This window comes from Hippichthys cyanospilos, chromosome 21 (assembly GCF_059441005.1).
Source record: "Hippichthys cyanospilos isolate Australia breed blue-spotted pipefish chromosome 21, RoL_Hcya_1.0, whole genome shotgun sequence".
Classification (NCBI taxonomy): domain Eukaryota; kingdom Metazoa; phylum Chordata; class Actinopteri; order Syngnathiformes; family Syngnathidae; genus Hippichthys; species Hippichthys cyanospilos.
Window position 1 is genome coordinate 9,268,372 of NC_142389.1, and position 24,276 is coordinate 9,292,647.

Here is a 24,276-nt window from a genome sequence, read left to right on the forward strand (position 1 = left end):
ATTTTTGAGAATTGTGGCAGAAAATCTTGAGAATGCCTGCAAGTGTATTAGCATGCTTTTCAAAAAGTGCTGCGCTACACTGTGTCAGGTATGGAGCGAGCCAACGTATGGATTCATTGACTGACAAGATTCCTGGAAGCTTCAGAGCTTGAGGCATCGAGTTGGCTTGCTCAATGCGTCCTTGTCTGCTGAAGGACTGTGATGAGCATGCTATCAAAACATTAGCACTGTGATATAATTAATAAAAGTACTCAGTTTATACTTATGTCAAAGTACTTGTGTACGTAAAGCATTAAGAAGATATGACAAATAAAATGAGCTCCAACTGTGTCACATACTATTCTCACACGTTCAGACACACAGACATACACTCATACATTCTTCACACACACACACAGATAGAAAAACACGCAGCCAACTGTGGTTAGGCATGACCAGATTATCTCTTGACCTCCTACTAGACTAAAAGAATTATACATAATTCTCTTTAGCGGAACAGATTACAAACATAAGGGTGAACAGTGTGAGGTATTTTTTTGCTCTAATGTAATGATGATTACATTTATAAGCCTACCTTATGGGATGCATACACATAAGCCGTGCAGCGCAGCAAGCTGACAGTCGTCCCTCTCCTGCCTGACTGCAGCCAGCGCACCTTCAGCCATTCATCAGTGTCACCCCGTCGCCGCCGGGTACAGCCCGCAGCCCATCGCGTCTTCATTACAGTCCAAATAAATCTGGTGGAGAAAAAAAAAAGCGGCTACAGATGATTTATTAGCTTCCGATGGCGTCACGCTGGTTAGCATGGTCCGACGCCACTCAGGCCCAAAGAGACGCTTCTCAGACATGAGCAGCGGAAATGTGAGGTGACAGAGGGACGTTAGTGAGATGATACCAGTCGGTGATACGGTAAAGGGCCTTTCGTGGCCTGGGAACAATTTGTGGAGGCTGGGTTTAGCTTTGTGCAACCAGGTGTGACTCACCGGCCACAATATTAGGGACACATTTACAATAAAGGGGGAGTCAATGCAAGTATGTCAGTTTTAACCCTTGAAGAACCATTGTTACATACTAAGAAAGGGCTCTCCAAACATGGTGCTCCAGGGCCAGTGTCTTCCATGTTTTTTCCTTTTTTTTTTTTTACCCCGACACACCTGATTCAAACTATTAGGCTTCTGCTGAACTAGCCGATTAGCTAGCTGATTAGCTGATTTTTGCATACCCCTGTACTAAAAGGTCCTCTTTTGTTAAGGGGTTCAAAAATAGATTCCCTGTTGCCACGTTTTATATAACTTAGTATTTAAATTGCTACTTTGAAAAAATAAATAAAAATATAATTAAAAAAATAAGTTAAATACAGTAACCTTTTTTGTTATTGCAATTGTAGCGTGCTTTATCACACAACTAACTTTAATAGAAATGGAAACGATAAAGAGCATTTATTGTTTGAAAATTGTTTCCGAAATAAATAAGACCAATTCATATTTGTGTGTCCACTGTGGCAAACATTTGGTTTTACTTGATATATTTTTACTAAAAAGGGGTCTAAAAATGGTTGGTGAATTAAGAACTAAAATAATTAATTACTTTGAATAAATAGTTACTCAAGTAATAATTTACTTTTGGTAATACATACTAAAATAATCAATTAGACACTCAAGTACTAAAGTAATGGATTCATTTGTGCAATATTTGGTCCAATTCTTCCATCTTTACATCAAAGACATTTCATGTCAAAGTACTGAGACACTAGGGAGCTGAAATTTCACCCAGATAGTGAGAACATGTACAGCGTGGCACAAACACTATCACATTACAAAGAGAGAATTATTGCTTTGCTAAAATACTGCGAGAATGATGTGGTACAAAACGACCCAAAAATGGTCAAAATACTGCACAAGTAATAATATAAAAATATATAACATTGGGAATGAATAGGTTAACAAGGAATAATTTTCATTTATGTGAAGAGTGATCATGTGAACAATTCTTCCCAATATCAAGCCAATGTTTACATTTTTAGAGAAAACCCAATGTCTCATCACTGGTAAGCTATTTATAGAACAAGCTAGCCTGGTACTCATATGGTCCTCAGGGACTACTTGGTGCGTCGGTGACCCCTGTCCTTGGCGCTTCTCTCAAGCAGCTAATATACCAAAATGTGAGAAACCGCTCACAATGTGGCTGCTCCAAACAATAACAACATTTTTTATGACTAGGTCAAAGACAGATTGTAGAGTGAGAAACAAGCTAAATGCCTTTGGTGACAGATTTTCCTCTCTTACATTTATGCAACGCTTGCGGCTCGGGCATGAGAACAGACTTTGACGTGCCTAAGTAAGATAAGAAGACTACTGTATCGTGATAAAGACGCGTGGGGGATGAAAGTCAGTCAGAAGCGGAGGGAGCGAATCAGTGGGAAAGCCGGCATGGAGGTTGGATGCTCCCTTGGCACTCAGCTCCGTGTGGTATCAGGATGAGGGATTGCCTGCCAGCACTCAGCCCGAGCCTCTACTCAGACTCCACGCAAGGATTCCCAACTGAAACCATTAGTCTGGGCATTAAACGCTATTAGAGCGCGCACACACACATGGAGATGCTTGGAGTGGCTGTGAGAAGCTCTCTCATCTCTGTTTTGTGCTCTTTCACTCCTATTTTGTGTGTTGTTGACGTGGGTGAAGGTGTGTCCCCTGAGCTAGGTGTAATTGGGTTATGGACAATCATGACAATGTGACACCTGCACTTCCCAGCTTGCTCCGCTGAGCTGGCCCGGAGTCAGCTGGACCTCGTCTATCTGGAGTGAACAATCTGGGATGGAGAGAAAAGCGAGCTACACCGGGATGCACGAAGAAGATATCAAAATATTTGATAATACTGATACATATTCAAAGCTACATGCTATTATGGATGAATGCATCAGAGACTATAATAAAGTTGAGGCATGGAGAGAGCTTTGCCATTTAATAAGAAATTGCCTCTAACTCATTCACTTCTAGCCATTAAAATGGACCTTTGACGTCTATAGCCGTCAATGGTAGTTGAGTGCACTCAAACAAATTAAAGTGATCTTCTGCAATATTGCATTTTTTTGATATATACTGTATTTTCCGAGTAAAAGTCGAGTTATCTCCACGCTGTTACAACTTATTTTACTTTTTTTTTTATCTGTGTGTGAGTAACATTAATTTGAATGTCAAAAGTAATATGCCATTAAGGCTCAAAATGATTATAAATACAACTCTAATTTGATGCAGTATGCATCCTTTTTAGAGCATTTGCACAGAACATCGCAAAAATGCACTTTGGTCAAGCACTGCCTAATTGCCTCTTTGTTGTCAACAACATGGCGGCCTGGATAATTTTTTCAGGGGACTTTGATGCATTTTGAAAAGGAGAAGAGGGCTTTGACACCTTTGTGCTTGAACAAGTCGGAATGGATGTTGGCAGGTGGGGGGAGAAACAGAGAAGGGCAACCTTCCACATTGACCTCACAACAGTCGTCACTTAACATCCCAAGTAAGATGATCAGCAAATCATCTCCAAACACCTCCATCTCAAACAAAGAGTGGAAGAGTAACGAAGAACAATTGGAACAATTGACAGGAGAAGATGTTCGAGAGTTAAAGGGGAGGAGCTATTTTGCTTGTCAGATGATGACTTTTAGGGATTTTAGGCAAAAATTCAGTTGTCAAAAAAATAAACCATTGTAACTTAAAATATTTTTTTTGTTGCAACATTAGTTTCAGCATTTGCGCGCACATTGCTTCGCACTTCTCGTTTCCGCCCCACCCCCTCACCCCCATTACCGCAACAGTATGTTATTTGATATCTGATGAAGAAATGCATCTAAAATTACCAAATTTAAAATTGATTTGGACCATTTTTAATTAAGGACAGTAGGAGGTGCTGCAGGTGCTGCATTTACCATTGTCCGTAGCTATAACAAACATGTCCGTCAACAAATCCAATTTATCTCAGTGACAGCAACCGTACAGTTTTTAAGTTAAGAGTAAATTAATTGAAAAATGAAGTAACTTACTGCTCAACAGTTTTATAGTAACTCCACAAAGTGTTGTCTGCCTTTTATTTTTATACAGATGTGCATAGTAATTAGTGACAACATTTTTATTTTTACAAAAATATAACAAAAATACGCCTGGTGAGACCACGATAAATGGATTTCTGAACTCTAATAAAGCACAAGTGTGATGAAGTGTTCAATTTTTTTTTTGTCTTCCCAAAAATGCACAGTTTAGGAGGTACTTTGCAAAAAAAAAAAAAAAAAAAACACGGTTTTAATTTTTTTTGGTGGCTCTAATTTATTTAAAAGCAGATAGCTCTTCACAAATTGCCCTGTGATTTGCTTCACTTCCTACTGTAACTCACTCTGAGCAGAGCAGAAAATGGATGGAGGGGCTGGACAATTAGACATAGCTCTCAAAATAACTCTATAGAGTTGTGGGGCATAAGAGAATGGCTTATTTTACCTTGCTGGGAAGTAAAGCTAAAAGGTGAGAAGGTCAAAACTGTGAGGATATATTTAATAAGAAGCCAGGGGTTGCCCTGATGGCTCGAAAAGGAAAGGTTAGGAGAGGATGAGGGATGGGGGCTGCAAAGGTGAAGGGAACTTTACAATGGATGGAGGGGGCTTTGCAATGGATTCTCGGGGTTAGGAAACAAAGAGAAAAGTGGAGTGAGTGCTAGACAGCGGGAGAGGAGAGAAAGTGTCGGGGTGGATTTGAGTGGGTAGACAGGGGGTATAGGTGTGTGTGTGTGTAGTACGTCGGGTTGTGTAGGGGGTGTCAGTACAGATGCTCTGTGACCGAGTGTCACAACTCGGGCGAGGAAGCTGAATCCAACAATTAATCACCGGGCCCCTGTGCTTGTAATCAAACTGGCTCGAGCCATGATGTATGAGGCATGTCACAATTACCGAATCACACACACACACGCACACAAAAACACACACACAGGGGCTCTCAGAGTTGATCATGTGCACGCATGCATACACATAAGTATGAGGATGAATAGACACACGTTGAGCCTCTGGGAGACCGCTGTGGCTGTCTTCCAAGGCCTCACAAACATAAACATCACACAAAGCCGATGCGTTATAATCTTAGTCAGCAACGCCAGAGCCGTGCCTAAGAGGTGGGGGGGGGTGGGGGGTGCTAGATGAAGAGGAAGAATTAGAAAGTGAATCTGTGGGAGTCCAGGTCTAATGAGGAAGACTGTGAATAATGCGAGACGGATGAAAGGCCGGGACGAGGACGGGAGACGAGACGAGCGAGGTCGCAAATGAGCGAATCACGGCGGAGATAACGAGGGAGGAAAGAGAGCAGGAAGTGATCCGTAGGGACGGTTGAGGTTGTGAGGATGAAGCTCTTGGTCAGCGCTTTGCAGGGAAGATGGCGGGCAAGCCAGCTGACAGGATGAATAATTTAGGACGAGGTGCGGACATTGATCCCACAGTGCACTTGTGCCTGACCACAATGTGCCAAAAGAATTCTTTCACACGAGCAATCATGTCCTTCAGACTCCCAACAAGCCTTCATTCTACATTTATTTTTCTTATTTTACTGCATTAGCAGTAATTTTTTTTTTATTCATACAGACCCCATGTAAATTATTCATGCAAATGTTGTATAAAATTGAAATGAGTATTTAAAATAACTGACACATTTTACTTATTCCATTATTATGTAAAATGTCCATATAGGAATTTGTTTACTTTATTACATAATACTAATTGTGACTTTTTTTACGGTATCCTGCACTGAACACTCCATATCATCAGCCACATGGCTGGAATTGTAAATAAATATTTTTGGATAACAGGAAAAATGATTAGAACACAAATCCCCCCCCCATATTGTATCAAAAAATAACCAGGTAACAAGTACATTGTGGGGTGCTTTGCACAAAAATAGTCATTTTGTAAAAGTCAACCCCCCAAATTGTATTGTTTTGTACAAAACAAACCAGAAAATTGGGTCAATCCGACCCAAATATTGGGTCATCCTCTTTTGATACATAAGAGGGTTATTTGTACAAGGACAAAACCATTATTAGGATCACCCCAATATTTTGGTTTATGAGTGAATACTTAAAAAAAAATGGACAAAAAAATAAAATGTAAAAATCACCCAATTATGAGTCAAAAACAGATAAACAAACACCAGCCCAATATTTGGGTCACTTTGACCCAACTCTAAAAAAGTTTGATTAACTATAACCCAATTATGGGTCAACAAAGGACCGCACTAAAATGAGTCAGTTTGAACCAGATTTCTGGGCCGTTTTGTACAAGACAAACTCCAGTATTGGCTTTTTTTAAAATTTTTTATATATATATAAAGCTACCCAGAAAGTTGAGTCAAATTTACCCAATTATTGTACTTTTTTTTTTTTTCTCTCACCCATGTCGCTTAACTGTTTACTCATTTTGAGAGCAAAATATATGCAAAAAATAATTAATGACAAATAATCTGAAGTTTAACATTTATGTATACGATTCAACCACAAACTGATGTGATTTTGCTCAATTTTTTTGATCCTCACTGGCTGTGAACGTAGCAGTCTCGCAGTAGCCCGCTCTTTCCTGTTTGGTCCACTCACTTCCTGTCTACGCAGCCTGATACTTCCTGGTTGAGTCACATGTCTTTGACCCCCGCCAGTTATGGCCGCCAAGGCAAACACAACCGCTTCCACTTCTGTAAAAAAATAAATATATTTTTGGATCAGGTCATAACAACCACTAGACAGCTAATTTTAATATTTTGTCGGTTTATAACCTGGCTAGTTTTGACATTGATTTTTGTTGTTGTTGTTGTTCCCTTAGGCTGTGGCACAACACAAGACCATTTTTTAACGGCGTGGAACAATGTTTCTCCCCAATCTCTGGCTTTTCAGACACCTCTCCTCTTCATTCATCACGCAGCCTGAACAAGTGACCGACGAATGACCTCGCTCGCACACACATACGCACATGCACGTACGCACACCCGGCAAATGCACAAACACGGCATCAACTCGCACAAAAGCGCTATTAATTCATCACAAACGACGGATACCTTGGAACGCATGCTCAAACACGCATGTGGGGGTACACACGCTAACACACACATATTCCCATCACATCCGTTACAGATGGCTTCGCCTCCTCCTTCGTCCTAAATGAATATAAATATGTCTGCTTGACATCATTCATCTGCCAGGGAGCGTTATGCACTTCCTCGCTCAGCCACCAGGGGCAGTGTTGTCCCTCCTGTGCCAGAACAGGAGGAGGAAAGGGAGAATCACAGCGCCACCAATAAAGATCTGACTCCAAGTCGATCTAATTTTAGTGTCCGAAATGGTCAGCTTTGAATATACATACAATAAATGCTCTTTTCAGATATCCTCATCAAATAATTTGTACTTCCCCTCCTGTTTGATTCTGTAACCATCTTGCGTAATCAACTGCGATCCTATCTCCCCCCTTGACAGGAAGTGTTCGCAATAAAGCATTTGAAAGCCCATTAGTGGCACTTTCTAGCGCCGCAACCCGATATCATCGGCGAGAGTCCCGATGAAGATGACGGCCAGATGACAAGAGAGTGAACGAGGTGAGAAAGGGAACAGGGAACATTGAGGAGCGAGAGATGCGTTAAGGACCGGAATGAGGAAATTGGACTATAATGATCATGTTTCAATTTTTTCTTTTTCAGGATTAAAAAGATTTTTTTTCATTTATGATTTAGGATTAGGTCAGTAAGGGCCTAGGAAGCTCCCATTGAACGTATGCGTATTAGAAATTTTAAACTGACATGAAAATTTTCCCGGTGAAGCATATATTTGAATATCAGAAACGTAGGCATATGGTGAGTATCAATGGTGTATAATTTGGTTTTATTCCAAATTGGAATTGGCCGGCCTTGACAGAGGTCGGTGTGCTACTGAGTGCCATGTTACAGTCTCTGAGGTTGAACACATTCATTTACCGCAAGCTGCTCGCAATCCATTTGTCCTGAGAAAAGGGGAAAAATAATCTGTCGTAAAAATCATAAAACACGTATTAAGAACACAGGTAACTTTAAAGTGACATGAAAGTCAACCACTGTTACTTTTAGACATATTAACCACCCAGTCTTGTCTTTAAAAACAGACAATTTAAAGGTTGCTCTGTACTTGTATTGAATGTGAAAAAAAGTCAAATGAAAATAATACATTTTTAACCTTGATAAGTATTGCTAACATGCAGACATTAATTGGTGAAACCAGTTGTATAAGAATTCAAAATATGGTTTACTGTCATATGCATAGTAATACTACACAATGAAATTCTTATTCTTTACACTTCCCTGAGCAGACAATGAATCAAAACAAACAAACAAAAACAATTGGCTTCTCTCTTGTCAATTTTACTTACGTTATATTTTCAGTTTTTTTTTCTTTTTTTTTTTTTTAAGTGTTGCAATAAAAAAGCCACCAAAAAAAAAAACCTTAAAAAAACCTAAATCCTAATCCTTTTAATATTTGACTTTACCCAGATCTCTTATTTGTGGTACATAAATGATCAAACATTAGGATATTTGCTTGATTGGTTCTGTGGTATATATAGTGGTATTGGACGATTCAATATAGCAAGCAAAAAAAAAAATATCTATGTAATATGATTGTCTCATAATTTGGGGAAAAATTAGCTAAATTGTGAAATTGAAGTTTTGCAAAAGTGGCAGAATGCTGGATGGGTAGCTGTGAAGGGAATCATATATTAGGTTGTTATCATTATGTTCTTAGTTCATTGTTACCCATCTATGCAATCCTAGTTCATCTTGACCCTGTCCTTAGATAGAACTGTTGACGCACGAAAGTGTGAGCCGGGACCTTGGCCCAGCTGCCGGTGGCGCCCGGCTGGCTCTTTTGTTGTGTCTTGTAATCTGCTATGCTTCTATTCAATAAAAGCCGGGGGGAACGGCTGGGCAAGTGGAAAACGCGTTGGAAGACCCACGAGTTACATTTGCCCAAGCGGTTTTTCCCTATGTCCGGCATAGAAAAGTCAATCTTGGCTGGTCTGAGTTACTCTTTTTGCTGTTTAAGCAGCTAGGCTTGTCCTAGTCTTCTTTTCTGAGATTTCTCTGACATTCTAACTTGGTCCGTTCGAGCCGGATGGTTAAGAAGCCTTCTCTTCGGTGGACGATCGACGACAGCTGAACCAATCGGTATACCGTCGGAATCCGTTGGATTCTGGAAGCCCTCCTTTCCACGAGGCCAGACGTCGGACACCGCTCACCGGAGGAACGCAAACACCATCCAACGAACCAGAGTGACTCGACCAGCGGAGAGATTGCAAGAACAAAAGGTCAGTCTGACGAGTCTGAATTGTCCACCGGATGTTAAACGTGCGGTCCATCGGACCTTAAACGGGCGGTCCATCGGACCTTAAACGGGCGGTCCATCGGACCTTAAACGTGCGGTCCATCGGACCTTAAACGAGTGGTCCATCGGACCTTAAACGTGTGGTCCATCGGACCTTAAAAGTGCGGTCCATTGGACCTTAAACGTGCGGTCCATCGGACCTTAAACGAGCGGTCCATCGGACCTTAAACGGGCGGTCCATCGGACCTTAAACGTGCGGTCCATCGGACCTTAAACGACCGTCTTGACGGGTTCAGTCTGACGAGACTGGCTGGTCCATTGGACCTTAAACGTATAGTCAATTGGACTTTAAACAAACGGCCTGACTTAAAAAAGAGAAAGTTTAACATCCGGTGCACAGTTGCTGATCATTTTTGTGATGTATGAGTGTGGAATGAATGTGGAGTGGTTGTCCTGAGTGACGGGAAATCTAAAACTGGTGAAACGGTCGTGAGTACAAACACCTGGGGATATCCGCCTTTCGAGGTAGAAGCTCGGTATCCGACACGACACCAGGCACGTAGCATTTCTCCCGTGACGAAGGAAACATAGTTAATCATGAGTAAAAAAAAAATAAGTCCTCCGAGGCCGCAACTCGGCCCAAGGAGGCAAAATGGGAAAAGGAATGTTGTTGCTTTGTGGATGAATCGAAGGAAAAAGTACGTCGGGCAGAGATAGATAGCAGAGAAAGTACTAAGTATGTGGAAAAATGGAAAATCCAATACGGTTTTTCAGGAGACGTGGATGATTGTGGTGGATTGGAGAAAGTGTTGCGGAAGTTGTCATTGAAGGACAGGGAAAGGATTGAAAACAGTGATGGTTAACAGTGGTTTAAATGCAAGGCTTTAGTTGATAGAGCCAAACCGAAACGACCATGGAAGGTGGCCGAGAAAAAAAGGAAAGCAGATGATGATTTGACCGCAGCCACTAACCTGTCGGCAACTAACACAGCCAGACAGTAAACCCAAATTAACGGTGGAAAACAGACACCAACAATTCGTACCTGAGTTTACCACCATATTCTTAAACCCAGACACCTGAGGTTTTCAGAGGCGGAGTTGACAACCAGGCAAGACCGTGGCCACGGCAGTAAGACCCTTTTCGGGACTGGGTCTCAGCTCCACATCTGAGTACTGAGGGTTGACATGAAGCCAAAGGAGTGATGCCATTTGAAATGGTGTGTGCAAAAAGTGTGTCTTGTTCGTGCTTAACAAAGTGCGCATATACGTTGTAAACTGCATGTTGTGTGATGTGGATCTGCGTGTGTATCTGTCAGTTTGCTAGTGTGTAACTATTGGTGTGTTACATGTTTGTATGTTAGATTGTTAGAAATAAACAATGATATTTGTTGAAATTTGGCTAAAATACATTGTTAGATCGGGCTTGATCTAGTCTGCATGGTTAAAAGTCAAAATGACAAATTTGAGATGGTTTCAAACCTGAGGTTTGTGGGCAGAAACTGGTCCATTCACAGGGTTAATTCTCAGCACACAGGTGAAATGAGAAAAAATGGAAAAATATATTATGGGATCAGTTGAGACTAAATTAAGAATTAGGATGTTTCCAAATGCTAGATTAACTGGCAATGAATAATTAGTGGTTGAAACACAAATAAAATACACAAAGTTGTTGTGTTGTATGTGAGGCTATGCCAGGGGTGGATAGCCAGATGACGTTGAATTATAAATGTTGTGTTTTCATAGCTTAATAACATGTAGGCATGTTGTCGTACGATAGCCAGCTTGGGAGACTGTGGTATGAAAATGAGAAGTGATTGTGAGTGTAAGTTTGTGAAGCTTGCTCTGTTGAAATTTTCACACAGTTTGCTGCATGTGTTGCTGTTATTGTTCTTGTCATAGTTGTGGGAATTGTCGTTTTTGCTAAAGTTGATTTTGTTGTTGTTGCTGTTGTTGTTCTTCAAAGTGGAAAATATTTGTAATTGGCAAATTGATAGAGACCACTGAATTTGTTAGAACAAAGCTGAAGAAAAATTTCAAATAGCAAAATCGATAAAAGAGAAAAAGTTGAATCTGGAAATAGCAGCAGCCACTAAATGACCTGTAGAAAAATAAAACAGCCAAGTAGACACCAAACAAAGCTGCTTGCGAGAATTGCAGATAACAGGACAAACAGAGGCGCGGAGAGCAGGGGTGGCAATCAGAGGCCTCTGCCTCCCTTTTTGACCGTGACTGCGACCTTTTTTTCGTAATTTATCCTCCACTTTCTGAAAACAGGAATGCGACCCTTCTCTACCAACCACACCTGTATAGAAAATTGCATAGACACGTGATAGGGAGTTGTATTTCATGATCCAAGTAGCAAACCCTGCATGTTAAGACAAAAGGAGGCAGAAAGGACAGAATTATTTTTGTATACTGGCCCTGCAAAATACAAGTACGCAAAAGCGGAAGAAAGCCTGGCACCTTACAAAATATGAATTTAAAAGGTAGAAGATTGATGCCTTATATGTAATAATTGTTTGAAGAGATTAGCATGATAGGATCAGGTCTTACAGTAAAATAGATTCAACTGTGCAAAAGGAGGATGAACCAGTCGATATGTTAATTGTTTGATATAGTATAGTTTGCAAGAGTTTTCTAAAAACAAATCGCATTATGGTAGATAATGGATAAACAGGCTGAACATATTGACAGCAGCTGAGAAAATGCAAGGCTAAATGGAACTATACGACAAACAAAAATGTAGATGTGAGTGACCTCCAACACTCAGAGATTAGATAAATCGACTATTCAGCTGAGAGTGGAGTAGAAGAAGAAAAGTAGAAGAATGTAGGGGAGAAAACAGACATTCTGGTGTGATGGAGAAGAGGAAGTGCGTTGTGTTGGAAACAGGAATTGTGGTAGCGGAAAAAGAGGATGTAAGAGAGAGTTGAAAGACAAAATTGAATGCATAAGAATGTTGGCGTTGTGGCAAGAAAGATTTTGGGCAAGTGGAAACAAATGGAAGAAGGTTGGCAGAACTAATGAGATAAGGATGGCAGAATTGTTACTGACAGACAAAATTGCGATTTTCGCCATTGCGAAAGCCCAAAAACTCAGACTAAAAGACAAATGATGTCTTTTTTGAGGCTGATGAATTATTGTAGCATATGGATTCCAAAATTTGTTTTGAATTGACTAGGCCACTGCTTGATATCAGTTATGAAAAAAGCTGACGAGGCATTTGACAGTGTGAAATTGGAATTGGTTTAATTCATCCGTATTGACACTACCGGATTACAGCAAACCATTTGAGCAAAGAGTGACCGCTAAACAGGGATTCATGACTTCAGTTTTGTTGCAGAAGCATGACGGGAAACTGAGGCCAGTCAAATTTTACTCTGAGGAATTGGATGCAGTTGCTGGGCTGACCCCTGAAGGCGTTCAGGTGGTGCTGGCTGCAGCATTGGCTGGGGAGGCTTCAGTGGAGGTTGTGTTGTTTCACTCCCTCACGTTGAGGGTTCCCTATGTATTTGTTTTGTTGCTGGAAACCCCCCCCCCAAAAAAAAAAATGACACTCTTATCGCCTGCATGACATTTATATTGCACCGCGGTTCTTGTATCACAGGGACACATTATAATTGTTAAATGTGGAGCATCAAACCCAGCGACACCTTTGCCCACGCCTGTAGACGGCACCCCACACGACTGTGGAAGCCACGCCCAAATTCCCACCGAACCAAGACCTGACCTGAATGACACCCCTCTCCCGACTGGAGAAGTTGTTTTTTTTTTGACGGTTCAGCTAGCAAAGGGGAAGACGGCCGCAAAAGGGTGGGATATGTAGTAAATTTTGTTTTAAGGAACATTAAAATCGACATGTTCATTGCAAGCAGATGAATTGGCCGCGCTAATCAAAGCGTGTGAAATTTTTGAAAGCAAAGATGTTACAATATGGACAGACAGCGAGTATGGCATGTGTTTTATCAACTTTGGGCTAACCGCGGCTTCCAAACCACAACAAGAAAAGAAATGACCAAATTACAGCAGGAAACCGATTAGGCAAACAAAGCAGCCAAAGAAACAGTCATAGGTGTGCCCACAGTTGCCAAAGCACAAGACAACCGCATTGACACACTACATGATGAACAAGACACACAGACCATCTTGATATCAAGGAAAACATCAGCTCCTAAACTGTAGCAGCAAAAATGGCTAAATAAAGGAGCATAACAAGATGTTGAAGAAAAAAGTAGATTGGCGGTTAGAAAACCATGGTTACTAAAATTCTGATTTGAATGAGCAGCAAAGTTGACACATGAGCTTTGCCATGTGTCAACAGGGGGGAATATGCATGATCAGTAGCATATGGGTTCACTTTTTATACTCAAAATGTTTGTGTTTTTTGTAAAAGTTGTGATATCTGTTTTTGCAATAATGCGCAAGTTTATTTGTGACCACATAGAGGCAAATTTCCAGAACCACCCGAAGCATTTCATATGATATATATATGGATGACATTGAATTGAACAAGGCACTAGGAAAACAATATTGTTTGGTCATAATAGACGCATTTTCAAAGTGGGTGGAATTATTTCCAACAGCGCATTGTGATGCAAAAAACAGTTGTCAAAGCATTGTGTGATCGAATCATACTGACATTTGGCAGTCTGAGAGTAATTAGAAGTGACAATTGATTGCATTTTGTGAAAAAAGCTGTTACTAAAGTTGGAGAACTGTTGAATATCAGAAGGGCTTGTTGAAAGAACAAATGGGACAGTCAAGGCCATACGCATAAAAACAATGCAAGTGATAAAGAGACAGCGACCAGATTGCATTCTTATTGTGGCCACAGAAATGAGATTTGTTCCGCTGAAGGAAAAACTTTATCACCATTTGAAATAGTATATGGAGGACCATACGGACTAACAGACTTAACCCATGACCAGCCACCTAGTGGATGTTCTTTTCCAGTTCACATGAAAAGACTGTTTGGCACAAGGGAGATGCATAAGCACAATGACTGGCCAGTGTGTTCTATCCCACAGAAAACCCGGGTCCAGATCGGAGACCAGGTGTTCCTCAAGGTGCTGACGACCTCGTTGGGACAGTGAACGCTGGGATGGCCCGTTCCAGATGATTGCAGCGACACCAACTGCGGTGAAAGTTGAAGGACGCGACGGGTGGATCCACCAGTCGCAGTGCAAGATCCTTCGACCCCCTGTTGACGGGCCTAGCGACGCCAGTCCCTCGAAGTGAGGATCAGCGCCCCCAAGTGCACGGACGGTGCACCGACGAAAGACCACAGAGTGAAGGGAGCTTCGTGTGGTAAACACACTCCTCCCAGGAGAATGGCCTGTCCGCCAGCACTCCTCCGAGCAGCGTTCTGCTTGGTGCTGGGCGGTGTCCTTGTGTCCGGACGACCTACGACGCCTACCCCTGGCCGACGGCTGTTGTCCACTGGCATTGTGGGCAACCTCAGGATTCTGACTGACACCACGGCAACGGTGATAAACGTCACATCTATCGCTCATGAACTGTCTATCACAATACCACTGAACCAGTTGCAGTCTCAAAACCTGGTAGAACGTTACACATCTGTCACTGATATGAGTCAATGGTATGATTATTGGTTTTATGTTATGAGCGCCCATGATGCGGATGCAGGCAAGTGGTTGTCATGGTCTAATTACATTACTTCTGTCGACGGTGATTATTGGGCCAATCCACACCGAAACAAAGGGGCACTGAATTGGCACAAGAAACTGACAATCAAAGTGTCGACTGATCGCGAACCTTCCATAACCTTTATTCTGCAACCAATGGTTTCGTTACCTAATGCAGATAGCACAAATTGTTCCATGCTCACGTTATGGGCTTGGTACATGGCTGGAGCCCATCCGCATGTCCCAATTAAAATTTGTTATAGTCGGCGCCATTCCAGCAATTCAGTTAAAACCACACGAGTCCTTCCACAAGTCGAGGTGACCTCTTTTCGGGGAAAAGTGGGAAAATTGACAAAAGGTGTTAAGATTCATTACAAGGGTGAGAATATCGAAACATTGTTAAAAGAAGATACTGGGGTGGGCATTAATGATAATTTGTTTATGGATCGCCTAGTTTTCGTTGCTAAATCATTACAACAGGATTGCATTGTGTGCATGAAACCTAGAGCAGCCTTAAGACTTGTGGAACCGGTACCATCTGAATGCGTTTTAAATTTGACCCAGGGAATTGCAGGAAATGACATGTGCAAACGGTACTCCCTGCACTTCCCAGTTGTTAAATTGGGAACCAAGCCCATGTTGTTTCATCCACCAACTGCTGCAGCATTCACTTGCTTCACACGATCGGATTGCTTAAAGATACAATGCGTAGATCATGGCACAATTAACAGTTCAATGTGCAATTTGACTGTGACTGTATCAACTGGCATTACCAGATATGTCGCACGTTCACAGTTGTGGTGGTATTGCGGTGGGGGAAATTTATATCCAGAATTATCCCCCCATTGGACAGGCACATGCGTTTACGTTACAGGTGTTCAACAGACTACTGCGTATGTATTTCCAGGAGATAACATTGTGATGAACTCCACCCATCGGTCCAAACGCAATTTTGACAAGCCGCCAGTCCCGCTTACCAGACAAACTCCAGTTTATTTTGACGTGATTGGCATGCCTAGACGGGTTCCTGACAAAGACAAATTGATTGATGAAGCAAACGCAGCGGGCTCACATCTGCCCATAATAGGTGCTTTGTTTCCAGTGACCGTGTACAAACACACAGAGTTGATCAACTATTTAAATCACAAGGTGAACACGTTGATTAACTTCACCGAGGCACTTTTTATGCACACCGCCTCACAACTACATGCTACTTCACTCATGACCATTCAAAACAGACAAGCACTCGACATGATTTTGGCAGAAAAGGGTGGTGTGTGCAAGCTTTTACCATCAGGTGAATGTTGTGCATTTATTCCTTTACACACTTTGTCCAATGGCTCGTTGTCGGAGACACTGACATTGCTCAGGGAGTACAGACTGAGGACTCAAAGTATGGAGGGAGTTGAGCTCAACCCCTTCCTGCATTGGTTGCAGGACTTCTTTGGCAATTGGAAGGGCGTGGCTGTAGCCATTGCTTCTGTCATCATCTGCATTCTCTTGCTGTCATGTCTCTGCATAATCTGCGGTGTGCCCTTGTGTAAGATCTGTGCCACCAAAATCATGGATGCTATCGAATTCAAAATAGCGGCGCAAGTGACCGTGGCCATGACTGGCTATCAACCTGTTGACTCCGACTCCGACAATGACTCCGACTCTGATAACGACTCAACTTCTGTGTGAACCATTTATGATGCACCTACGGAAAAGGTTTCAGACGTAGGATGTTGATGTGCCATGGTTTGCAATATGTATATACATGTATTGGACCAAAAACAGCTTTAGCTTTTGCTTTTTCTTTTTCTTTTTCTTTGTAACAAGCTCTTGCTTGGGAAGGGTTTCTACCTTTTTCCCACTGGGTTTTTGGGTAGTTTTCTTCCCACTCAAGCAATAGCTTTTGACATCGTTTGATGTGTTTTCATAATGATAATCAGGGGGGATATGTGAAGGGAATCATATATTAGGTTGTTATCATTATGTTCTTAGTTCATTGTTACCCATCTATGCAATCCTAGTTCATCTTGACCCTGTCCTTAGATAGAACTGTTGACGCACGAAAGTGTGAGCCGGGACCTTGGCCCAGCTGCCGGTGGCGCCCGGCTGGCTCTTTTGTTGTGTCTTGTAATCTGCTATGCTTCTATTCAATAAAAGCCGGGGGGAACGGCTGGGCAAGTGGAAAACGCGTTGGAAGACCCACGAGTTACATTTGCCCAAGCGGTTTTTCCCTATGTCCGGCATAGAAAAGTCAATCTTGGCTGGTCTGAGTTACTCTTTTTGCTGTTTAAGCAGCTAGGCTTGTCCTAGTCTTCTTTTCTGAGATTTCTCTGACAGTAGCTTAACGATAAACATAAAAAAAGAAAATATTTGATTTGATGCCTAGTATAGTGTAGCATAATTGGGTAGTATAGAAATAAATTATTTTGTAATTTTGAAGTCACAAAAATCAAACAGATTGCAAAATTGAGGTGTTGTGCAAGTGACTGAAAACCAAAAGTTAACTTAAAAATGCCATTTTAAGCAAGTTATCTACGAGAATGACTTTTTTGCACAAGCTAAGTTTGCAAAAAAACTCATTTCTAAACCTTTTGTCATCGTCTGAACATTTTGCACAAAATGCATTCTTAAATTAAAAAAAATGAACTTTTTCAGTGGTTATAAAATGGATTAAAACTGATTAACAGACTTTTTTTTTTTTTCTTAAGATTTCAATTTTGGACCATATTGCACAGCATAATCTATTACAGTGCTCTGTACACAGAACACACATGGGACTTGCACCTGTTTAGAGGCATGTCCAGTCGGCTATGACACCCGCAAAGAGTGCCCCTGGTAATGGAGAGTTCATGTGTAGTGCTAGCCGGGTCCCATTGGGAGGCAACAGCGGTTTCGCATTGAACTGGCTCCTGGCAATGTGTGCTCCATATGTCATTAAAGCCATTAGGGAAACACTAGATTAACATTATGGCTAGACTAGTGTCTTTGCACGTTTTTATCTCTTTGACACCCATTAACAAGCCATCATCTTGTGTCTTGCTCAGCTTTTCTTCTCTATAGCAAGCTGTTGACGCATTTTATTCGACTTGAGTAGACATTTTATTTTGGTCCATGGCTTCTGACTCACTGGAACTACCCTCCTAAGTTTTAATGTGCTCAGTGGAACACATCTAGGCGATGATGGCTCGGTTTGAGTGGGATGTGATTTTTTTTTTTTTTTTGTCCTGGAGAGACAACATTAATACCAACAGTGGGGAAAAAGAGCACAAAGACATAATATATGATATACATTTCTTAGTAGTGAGGCTAAAGAGCGAACTTGTATCCAATAAATGCCTGAAATACCTTTTGACATTTTGTTACATCCTAGTAAGCTCTGAGGACAAGTGGAAATATTAAGTCGCACAGGTAGCTAATAGAACAATAAGGCACACACACATGGTCCTAGTGAGGCAAGATTATGCCAGTTGACAACTGTGCAACGGACAGTTTTTTTTTTTCCCCCCACATTTTTAATGTATATACTCCTAAGACTCAGCCTATTAAATTGTGTCCACTATTGCGTCCCATTTGTCTGAGAAAGACAGCAAAGGGTATCACATTCCACTCCAACATAAGACATCATGGGAAAGGTCAGCATGTCCTCTCCTGAGAACACCAGGGTTGTTGGGTAGCTCAGATGAGTATATAAAAATACAGAAGAAACAAAAACAAAAATTCCACTGCAATGGACACAAAATAATAGGTTCTCTCTCAAGAGGACATGTTTTTCCAAACAAACATCCTAAGTAGAGTATTTTCTTTTAACTAGAAAGGAGAATATTTGTCCAAATATTCAAACAGGTTACCACCTGTCCTCTTTTTTTTTCCCCACCCTGCACAAACCACCACTAGGGGCAGTAAAGAAACATAATGGACATCCATCCATTGGACCCGCTCCGTTGTGTCTGTATGTTTTGTGACAAAAACATTGTTTGCGTTCATTACGACTTGTCCACATCAAATCAAAATTTAATAGCAGGGAAGGGAATTTTTCAGCTCAGGTAGAGAAACTAGCCATCATAATGCACCCTCCAGTAAAGCAGAAAGCAATATGTCTGCATAGAGGTCAGGTGGAGGTCAGCGTGAAGTGTCTGTCCTCCTCCTCCTCATTCCTGTGACAAAAGAGAGCCAGTTTGGTTGCCAGGGAAACAGGCTTCTTCCATGGCGATGCGGGAACACGTGGGACGGGCAGGGGCGGCTTTGTTTCGCGGGTGATGAAGCGCCCGCCGCGTGCATTTTTAAATCGGGCGACTCGTGGGCCCGAAAGCGAAAGCTCATCTAGCACAGCCTGATTATGTTCAGTGGAGCTTGTGACACTGATCATTTCGCCTGTTTTATCATGCTGGCCAGCGCCTCATTGTTACGTTTCCTGACGCAGACGTGCAGCTGAGAGCACAGATAGTCAGCGCAAACACCTTTGGTGACTTCTGCAAGCAGATGCACCTGGACAAATAAACACTTTAAATGCACAACGCACGCATTAGGCCAGAGCACACAATTCGGTTTTGTCCTTTGTCGTATCCGGGCGCACACCACTGTTTGGCTTAGCACAGCAGGGGGGAAAAAATGGCTAATCACCAAGGCAACGGTGTGTGCCGTTCTGCTAGAGCTGTGATGTATATGGTGACACTTTTGACCCTCTAGTGAACTCTATAACGCAAGCTAACGCAGCTAGAGCGTGGTTTTGCCTATGTTGTTGGTTAAGCGCATTATTTTCTCTCTTTGAAAGCTTTCTAAAGTTTGCAATTTTCAAAAATTTTTTATGGTGGGTTAAATATTTATGATGACAAGGCAGATACGGTATGAGGAAAATGTTGTCTTTTATCCATTCGATTTGTCATTCAAGTAACCAGCACGTCTGAGGAAAAAGAACCAACCAGAGACAGAAGCCATAACTTAAGATGTGTCAATCATTTAGTCATAGTCACATGCTTTCTGAGGCTGCAGTTGTTTCAGTGTGTGTATATATATATATATATATATATATATATATTATATATATATATATGCTCATGCACACACAATTTTTTTACTTTTCGCTTGGATGTATTTAGCCCTCATTTGTTTCCGGTATCCATTCTCTGCTATTGTCACACAACATCGGCTGGCACGCCATATCAGATGGCATTTAAAGTCCTGCACGTTGTCTCGCATGTTTGAAGGCACAAATCCAAAACACATGTAAACACAGTGCAAGAGATCATTCCCACCAATGGCGTTGTTACACACGTGAAGAACAAGACGTGACAGAAAAGACGTGGAAAGGTCACGGAACTTTGCGGGCCCTCCCTCTCACACAAACACTCGCGTCACGGGCCACACAAAGCAACGCAAAGCAAAGCAACACTTGCATATGAGCTCCCTCAATCAGCACTTGTCTCCTCATGTCTGGTTTATTTTTGCAGACGTGCAGGGCGTCTTCTGCATGTCTGCCACTAGGGGTGCTGCAGCTCAGCAATTGGAGAGCACCCAATGTTCCCCAGCTGCTGTTGCCGTCTCACTCTGATCTTCTGCAGAGGAGCTGACACCCCATAAATGCACACAAGCGGACACCTTCTTCATCATCCACATTGTTATTTTTTATTGGGAAACAATTGGTCCCACATGGTGCGAACATATATTATGTGGGACACAGCGATAGCTACGCTAACCCAAAATTATGCTCAAAAATGATGAAAGCAAATCAAAACATCAGCTGCATGTGATGCAAATACGTCAGTAGAAGAAAAATGAAGTGGACACTGGCTAACCTTAAATCATTTCCATTACAGTATACCATTCCAGCGCCATCCCTGCAGATGAAAATCCTTCATATATAGACCAAAGAGAAAGGTTAATGTATTTTTAAACATACTTAATTGAAACACCATTAAACTTGTTAAAACACACTTCTCTTAAGGTGGTAAACCAAGTCCGGTCCTCCAGAGCCACATTCCAGCCTGTTTTTGATTTTCCCCCCTCAACCAACACATCTTATTTAGGTCATCGGCAAGGTTTGCAGAACCCTGATAACAAACCTGATTTAAATTAGGTGTGTTGTTGGTTGAGGAGAAAACTTCAAAACCAGACTGGATTGTGGCTCTTGAGGACCGGACTTGGCCACCCCTGTGCTAGTTAGGAGACTTTTTTATAAAACCACTTGAGGAAATGAAGACTTTCACACTGTTCACGTAAGCTTTCCTAGTCAAACTTGCTTGCTGTGAGACCCTGTCCCTTGTGGACCAAATCACAACAGGGTTACACACACGTTTCCGAACACACACCCCTTATTCCCCTGTCACTGCCACCAATGTTGAGCAGGTGACCTTTTCTTTCGGCTAATCCACACCAAAAAGCCCTAATTACTGCTGCCGCTCCACCAACCTCTGCTGTCCCAATAATCAATACAAGCGATTGACCGGCAGATCACCCCGTCAAGACGCCAGCACCCCACATGTGGCTCAACGTGTGTATGTCTTAGACAGTGATGGCATTTCCACAGCAAGCAGAGACGAAGCAAAACAAACATCCCAAAAATGGAAAAACAAGAAAGGTTAAAAAGACAAAGAGGTAAATATGGTCTATCAGTACACATGCACACATTCCTACCTCTAACTTGAATATTGTGACACCAGTTGGCCTTATTGAGCGGCCTCGATGTTAAAAGGCCCTGATTAGAATATTCTCCTTTTAACCTTTAGCAGAGTTGCTCCCCTCACCAAAACAATGCGCCAGCAGGTATATACACTGTTTATAGGAACACAGTACTGTCAGAATTTCAACATGTTTTTTTGAGCATGGTCATTTTGTTTTGGAGCTTTTAATATCCCTCTTGATTAAAAAAAATATTCATGGCAATTAACAGGAACTTGAACCAAGAACTTGATTTGAGCTTTTAGGATCTGTTATGTATTGCCATTGCCATATATGACAACAAATCAATGTCATGCTACAATTGTACCAGCCCTGGCTAATGTTGGCTTGTTTACAGTACTCAGAATATTGACGAAAATAGTAGTGCTAGCAATACTAAGCTAGTGCTACTTTGGTCAATATTCTTTGTTTAACTCATTCGAGACAAGTCAAGAACCCATAAAAACATTCATATACTGTCAATAAATAAACACACCTATAAATACTAACACAAGGATGTCAAACTCGTTTTAGCTAGCGGGCTGCAAGGAGGAAGATCTGTTCTCAAATTGGCCAGACCAATAAAATCATGGTATATATAACTTTAAAACTACTTCAAATTGATTATTCTTTTTTGAAACTGTCAAAAATAACACAATATCACTATTAATCAAATGACATTAACATTACTATTCATGACAAAACATTACGTTTTTCAATTATTGAAAAATTCAGCTCATTTTCATAATTTACGCAATCATTTCGCAGCCTGGATTAAACTCGTTTGGCCTGTGGCCCGCGGGCAATATGTTTGACACCCCTGTATTAGATGTCTAATAAACTGGTGTACCTCGGGCCACATTATAGTTATTGTTTTTGTTGGAATGTCGTTATGTTCAAAAGGGGTTTTGATAATAAAAAAAATGGAAAAGTTGAAGAAAACTTGAATATTTTGCATTTTAGCCAGAAAATCAGTCATAAATTAGCACTTGGCGGTCGACATAAAATGATATGGCAGGCTGGATCTGGCCCCCTGGGCCTTGAGTTTGACACCTGTGCTCTAACAGTGAATAAATAATGTTTTTCAGATCTGTGATAATAGTCAATAAGTCATGTATGACAACACAAGCAATTAGAAAACCAAAGTACCTTTCCTCTTCTTTAGGTAAAAGTAATTTTCTGATGTCTACAGTTTACTCTCAGACTTTAAATCCGAATGCAGCGATAAAGTCTTCATTCTTTGTCAAATAGGATTTTACATTTAACTTTGAGAGGTACCTTTATTACGTTTTTAAATTTTAACTGGACCTTAAAAAAAATAAGCTCAACTCAATAACATTTTGTGTTTGAGTGAAAAAGACATACAAACAAGTCATTCTACAACCGTAGCAGCCGTGGCTAAAATCAGCTCGTTTACAATGCTAAGGCTAGCTTAATATTGCTTGCATTGGTATTGTGAAGATTCTCTTAAATTCAGGACCCTCTATCACCTTTTTATCCCCCAGTTGCACCTTCCAAAATAACGTTAAACCGATAACATTTCCGAGTACTATAATAACACTAAATTACAAGTCATGTTAGCATTGTAGCACCTCTGGCTAAAGTTAGCCTGTTTACAGTCCTAAGACTAGCTTAGAAGTGACAGCGCTACTGTGGTCAATATTCTTTAATTCATTTCAGATATATCAACAATCACATAACCAATACAGAATAAATCAGAATATATAATATTTATGTGTTTTTCAAAAGTAGGGGTTCCCGGTGGTTTAGAATTGGAGTCCGGGGGGGAAATAAACGAGATTTCGACCTTGGACTTTTGGCACATTGATTCACTAAGTGCAAAATAAAACAAAGAAGGCACCAAACTAAAAAACAAAAAAAAACAGGGTTTCATTCTATTGGCCTGTACATAATGTGTTTGCTCTCACTGTACATTTTCACAGTTGTCTGAAAATCTTGGTATCAGTTTTGATGCTACAAACCCCCTTTGAAATCCATTTTAGTGTCTGTAATTTTTGTACTTAAGTACAGGGGTTAAAACTTTGGACCATCATTTAAACAAGTACCTGTACTTCTAGTGTGAATACTTTGCCAATGTTGGTCAATGCAATGAACATGTCAAATAAGTAGCATATTTGACTTTTTTGTTTTAAACAAAGTTGTGTGGACAGTTACATGAAGAGTTGACAGCATGGAATACACATCACCCAAAGCACTATAACATTTCCTCACCTGTACTTGTGTGTTGATGGCGTATTGAGCGAGAAAGGCCCGGAGACACTGCAGGAGAGACAACAGAAAAAAAAAGAAAAAAAGTCTGAAACAATGTTATCAGACAGGAGAAGGAAGTTCCATTTTCGATGCAGCTACAACAACACAGCCGTATCTGTGAAAACTCCATTTCCTCCCGTGTTCTTTCTCTCCATGTCACTCTCGCTGACAGACTTTGATTGGACGAGACAAGTTAATGAAAAGCTACAGCGCAGAAAGAAGGCTGCACCTGCCAGCGTGCATACCTGCAGGCGCATTTGCGCGCTTGTCTTCAGGTCCTCGGGCAGTATTGCAGCCATGACGAGGGTGTTTGAGAGTGATGAGATGTACAGGATACGCTTGCTTGATGTGAC

At 41.3% G+C, this 24,276-nt stretch overlaps 2 long non-coding RNA genes across 2 annotated transcripts; one reads left to right on the forward strand and one right to left on the reverse strand.

The window, feature by feature from the left end:
- Window positions 1–534: 534 nt before the first annotated feature.
- On the reverse strand, window positions 535–24,276 carry LOC148406529 (uncharacterized). Its single transcript, XR_015864041.1, has 3 exons — window positions 24,169–24,276; window positions 23,885–23,932; window positions 535–737 (listed from the first exon to the last, which is right to left on the reverse strand). It is a non-coding gene; the product is annotated as an uncharacterized LOC148406529 (long non-coding RNA).
- Window positions 8,744–17,253, forward strand: LOC148406530 (uncharacterized). The gene is made up of 2 exons (XR_015863981.1): window positions 8,744–9,343; window positions 14,387–17,253. It is a non-coding gene; the product is annotated as an uncharacterized LOC148406530 (long non-coding RNA).